Source organism: Oratosquilla oratoria, chromosome 42, assembly GCF_046742065.1.
Source record: "Oratosquilla oratoria isolate Oo_2021 chromosome 42, ASM4674206v1, whole genome shotgun sequence".
Classification (NCBI taxonomy): domain Eukaryota; kingdom Metazoa; phylum Arthropoda; class Malacostraca; order Stomatopoda; family Squillidae; genus Oratosquilla; species Oratosquilla oratoria.
The window spans coordinates 43,254,405-43,260,469 of record NC_134818.1 but is presented as its reverse complement, the minus strand read 5'-3'; the positions used below and the strand labels follow the sequence as shown (position 1 = coordinate 43,260,469).

The following is a 6,065-nucleotide window of genomic DNA, read 5'->3' as shown; positions in this document are numbered from 1 at the left end:
TGAAGATTCAAGGGATGATACAACATTTTCTACAACAACGGGACACTATGCGTTCAAACAAATGGCATTTGGATTATGTAATCATCCATTAACTTACATGAGATTAATGAATACAGTTCTAGATGGTAGTTTGATAACTTCCCAAACAGCGACTGAGAACTTTAAGAAATTAGATTTGGTACTCTCAAGACTAGTCGGAGCAGGGCAGTGTTATTTACTTGGGATATAAAATAGACAGACAGGGCAGTGTTATTTTTTTTTAATATAAAATAGACAGACGTGGACTTAGCACACTGAATTCAAAGGTAGAGGAAGTAAAGAACTATCTAATTCATGACAATGTAGAAAAAGTTAGAAATTTCTTGTTATTGACAGGGTATTATAGAAATTTTATTAAGAGTTATACAGGCATAGCTAATCCTTTAAGTTCTTTGTTGAGGAAAGATTCAAAGTTTATTTGGGGATCTGGACAACAACAAACTTTTGACAAGTTGAAAGATAAACTCACTAGTCCTCCAGTTTTAATATTTCCTGATTATGATAAGGAGTTCATTCTTTGTACTGCTGCATCTGACATAGGGTTAGGAGGCATAATGATATATGAGAGAAATTGAAAATTGAAACCGATAGCTTAAACATCTAGACTATGTAATAGTACAGGGAGAAACTACTCCATTAACGAAAGAGAAACATTAGCAGCGATATATTCATTAAATATTTTTTAGAGATATGATATTGGGATAGCCAATCAGAGTGTAGACTGATCATACAGCTATTCAGAACATATTCAAACATAAGAATCTTAGGGGAAGATTAGCTAGGTGGTTTACTACACTTCGGTGTTACGATGTTAAGTTTGCATATATTCCAGGTAAGAAAAACATTGCAGCAGATGCACTATCCAGAAATATTAGCCAACCAACGTCAGGGTTGATCAATATCATTTTCAGTATAAAGGAACTAGTTACATTAGTTCAGGAAGCTATAATAAGGGAAAATATAAGACTTGGGAAAAAGTAGCTCAGAATTTCATGAGGCCACGAGGTATTCCTCCAAAACTACTAAAAGGATATCAGATAGAGGAATTTCATTTGAACAATGGACTTTTGTATAGAAACATAGGTGTACGTGGGGAGGATATTTCTAGAGACCAAGTTAATCAGTTGGCAATTCCACAAACTTTTGTACAAGAGGTATTGAAATTACTTCATGAAAGTGATTGTAGTTCTCATCCAAGAAAGAATAAAACTTATAGACAAGCACAATTTAAGCACTTTTGGCCAGGTATGAAGAAAGACATTTATACATATATAGAAGTTTGATTGAAATGCTGAGATAAAAGGAAATACATCTAAATCTGCTCCTATACTATAATATTCCATTCCCCATGCATGCATGGGATTGGAAACTAGTACGACCTGGAGCCTTGGTCAGCCCTGAAGACCTGGAACCTTGCCAATGTAAAACTACGCCATTAAATATTGTAAGATTATGTTTATGTGTCCCAAGAAACATTAAAAATTCTTATGAAACTTCACTATTGTGTCAATTTCTTGCTACAACTTCAGGATAAGTATATATTTTCAAAACGAATTTACATTTTCTATTTTTCCCAAACATAACAAGAGAATACATTATGTTCTAGACTGAAGTCAGTTGAATATACTACCTCAGTTTCTGACAACAGTAAAAAGCATACAGACACACTCTACACTATTGTTAACACCCTTAACTACTTCAGCACGACTCAAATTCTTGCGCGCAGCATCGGCTGCCAAACGTAGGACTCATCACACTACTCGCATTATGAAGTATAAAGTCACTGCTGTGTTACTCGTTCTCTTTTACTCTGAGTAATAATAAACAGAAAACGTGATCAAACTAGTTCACAGAATCCGGGGGTAACTCATGTACAACTGCAATATATATACATATATACATATATATATATATATATATATATATATATATATATATATATAATCAAGATGCCGACGCCGGCATCCTCGTGTACGTACTTGTGCCTCAAAACACCTACGCCGGCGTCATCCTTCCGAAGTGGTTAATACTGTGTACATAATCTATGTAATATGAAAATAACCAACTCATCATCTTTAAAAAAAAAAAAAAAAAAAAATCATCCAGCACAAACAACTTTTCTAATAATGTAATTTTCTTAACTGTACTTTTCTCCTCAGAAGGAGGAAGACATCTAATATTATTTGACACTTTTCCCTGATTGTGTTATTGATAGATTATGACATTTTCAGACCTTGGTAGTAGTGAGTTTTGCAAACCAAATTGCTGAAACAATTTATATATGTATCAAAATGTTTTGTTTTCATAACATTAGTAGGATGTTTAAGGATCAGCAGGTATTTCGTGTTACATTTGTACATGTTTGAGTATTTGTATATTTTGGGTTATTATTAAGTTGATGACATCCATTGAAGGATATTTCTTTTAACCTTGTTTAGCCAGTTTATGCAGATATAATTCTAATATTTCCTTGTATAAATATTTTTTTTTATCAAATGTGCATTTCCAGAATTTTGTAAGATCCCAAAGTCCTGTAAGAGAGTAGTTGAAAATGGTTAGCTGGAACGACCAAGTGGTACCTGCCGAGCCCTTTAAGAGGCTGGTAGACAAGTGAGTAGAAAGAGTATTAGATGAAGAGTGTTATATTTCTATAGTTTATGTATTTACATAATACCTGAAGGCAAGAAGGCGAGGAATTGCACAAACTCGCTTTCAGCTTTATGTTTATAAACAGCAGCCGGGAACTCGATTCCACTGGTGATATTTACAATGATTTGCTGACTTGTAACCTAAGTGGGTTATGCAGAGATCTGGGATTGCTTAAGTAAACAATATTGCATATATACTTGTAACAGCGAATCTGATTGGAGAAAGGGTGGAGGAGAAAATTCAATTGGTTCACGATTTTAAGATCACGCCCTTTGGGGTGGATCTTAAATATAAAGTTAAAGATAATGAAACTAAAGAAATTACTACGTCACTGCAAGACTTATCCATGACCTAAAGTGCGTGTTCTCACGGGATTCAGAGTTTGTACCTATAGAAATACGCAGTGTAGCCGGTATTCGAGAAGAAAAAGAAAATCTACAAACATTTCATATCCACACGTCTGAAATACACTATAAAGAAATTAAAAACAGTAATACTTGGAGGTGCAGGGCCTACTCTCTAAAAACATGTAACTAATACAGAAATAAGTGACAAGAAAAATGCAGGTGAAAGTGAAGAACGGAAGACAGTGGTGAAAAACTAACAGACGTGCAAAACGAAAGTAAGCGCGCGAAAGTGACGGGACGGAGTGGTGGCTATACAGCTTACAGATTGGGAGGCAAAATTAAACGAAAGACCTGTAGATCAGATGTGGGAAATATTTCAAAATACGCTCACTAAGATGATTCAAACTTACATTCCTTAAGGACAGACGTCCCCCAAATCAGGCTCGCCCAAAGTGGCTCGACAAAGAAACTGAAAAAAGTATTGCTAAAAAGAGACAGGCTTATAAGAAATATAAGTGCTCGGGTGCATCTAATGACTATGAAAATTATGTATCAATACAGAGAGATTTAAAAAAGACAATAAGGAAAAGAAAACGACAATACGAAATGAACATCGCTGATAAATCCAAAGAGAATCCCAAAGAATTCTATAGTTACATTAGAGATAAAAAGGTTGTTAGGAATCACATTGGTCCACTATTATCTGCTGACGGTCAACTTGAATATTCAAATGAAGGAATGTGTAATATCTTAAACAATTATTTTAGCTCGGTATTCGTAAACGAAACACCTCAAAGTGAATTCCAAACTGAAACCTGTGAAAAGTCTGGGGTAAACTTACTACGGTAAATATAACAAAAGAAAAAATTAAAAGATGTATAGACAAACTCAAAGTTAATAAAACACCAGGGCCTGACGGTTGGCATCCAGCTAACCCGTAACAAAGTTACAGTGACTTAAACCAATGCGCTATCAAGAGAGATATAAGTTGAGTACGATTTTCTTATATTTGTATGCTCGAATTACATACATCTACACGAAATATCGCGTTCAACCCACCTCCGCTATGATATTGCATTTAGCTAGTATGTGCACGTGGGATAGATTATACATCTACACGTGTTGTTTGTGGTTGAATAATATCAATTGATCGCTGGGAACCATTCAGTGTAGATGTATAATCTATCCCACGTGCACATACTAGCTAAATGCAATATCATAGCGGAGGTGAGTTGAACGCGATATTTCGTGTAGATGTATGTAATTCGAGCATACAAATATAAGAAAATCGTACTCAACTTATATCTCTCTTGATAGCGCATTGGTTTAAGTCACTGTAACTTTGTTACGGGTTAGCTGGGTTCGAATCCTCGGCTCGTCCACGTTTCAATTTCCAACAAAATGTCTCCATCGAGCGATTCTTCAGTCTCGATTGCGATGGCATGCAATTAAAAGTTGTTTGTGGTTGAATAATATCAATTGATCGCTGGGAACCATTCAGTGTAGATGTATAATCTATCCCACGTGCACATACTAGCTAAATGCAATATCATAGCGGAGGTGGGTTGAACGCGATATTTCGTGTAGATGTATGTAATTCGAGCATACAAATATAAGAAAATCGTACTCAACTTATATCTCTCTTGATAGCGCATTGGTTTAAGTCACTGTAACTTTGTTACGGGTTAGCTGGGTTCAAATCCTCGGCTCGTCCACGTTTCAATTTCCAACAAAATGTCTCCATCGAGCGATTCTTCAGTCTCGATTGCGATGGCATGGAATTAAAAGTTGTTTGTGGTTGAATAATATCAATTGATCGCTGGGAACCATTCAGTGTAGATGTATAATCTATCCCACGTGCACATACTAGCTAAATGCAATATCATAGCGGAGGTGGGTTGAACGCGATATTTCGTGTAGATGTATGTAATTCGAGCATACAAATATAAGAAAATCGTACTCAACTTATATCTCTCTTGATAGCGCATTGGTTTAAGTCACTGTAACTTTGTTACGGGTTAGCTGGGTTCAAATCCTCGGCTCGTCCACGTTTCAATTTCCAACAAAATGTCTCCATCGAGCGATTCTTCAGTCTCGATTGCGATGGCATGGAATTAAAAGTTGTTTGTGGTTGAATAATATATATATATATATATATATATATACACACACACACACACACACACACACACACACACACACACACACACACACACATATATATATATATATATATATATACATACATATATATATACACACACATACATATATATATATGTGTATATATATATATATATATATATTTATATATATATATATGCGTGTGTGTAAACTAATTCTTTGTAATCCCGAACGTAAACTCATCTCCCAGTTGATGTAGAAATTACTACTATTTTTGGAAATAGGAAGAAATGAAAGTCAATTAGATTTTCAACATATTAAGTATACATTTGTATGGATGAAAATTTTTCTAAGGATAACATGTTTCCCCCTTTTATTTGAAAGAATTCTAACTTCATAAAGCTTGACGATATAACAATTTTTCTTCATGTCATTTATTTGAATGAATTATGATAGTGTATCTAAAAGTTCTATCATTAGCTATGATAAATTCTAAAATAATGCAGTCAAACAATCAAGTCACTCAAAGAAGATGCATTGTGTTGTATGGGTAATGATGGTGTTGGGTAATGTCAGATAAGGTGCTTGGTGTCCTCTATATGGTGATTGCACCTAAGGTAGTTTGTTTCTTTGGCCATCTCTATTCTGTGTTAGTACTGTTTTCAATCTGAGAGATGGTATGAACATAATCGTGCTCTTGCTTGACGTAGGAAGGGTTTCTCTGTAGGGCTGATGTCTAGGAGACTTTGGTGGACAGTCCTGGAGCGCTTGCTTATTGATCTGAATGTGCATGTTTTTATATAGATATGTTTCATCTTTTCCTCAAGTATTATTATGATCTTTATTAGGAACTGTTTAGAAAGGAAATCATGGTGGTTTCCCATGCTGTTTGTGGTTGAAGCGAAG

The 6,065-nt window shown here is 35.0% G+C and overlaps 1 protein-coding gene across 3 annotated transcripts in view; it reads right to left on the bottom strand.

Annotated features, from left to right (window-relative positions):
- Nucleotides 1-5,371: 5,371 nt before the first annotated feature.
- The window catches only part of LOC143021323 (gamma-glutamyl hydrolase-like), a 511,265-nt gene continuing 510,571 nt past the window's right edge, over nucleotides 5,372-6,065 (bottom strand). For all 3 annotated transcript variants that reach the window (XM_076178730.1, XM_076178732.1, XM_076178731.1), the window contains exon 9: nucleotides 5,372-6,065. This exon is cut by the window's right edge and continues 1,662 nt beyond it. The gene's annotated coding sequence lies outside the window, so the exon portion shown is untranslated.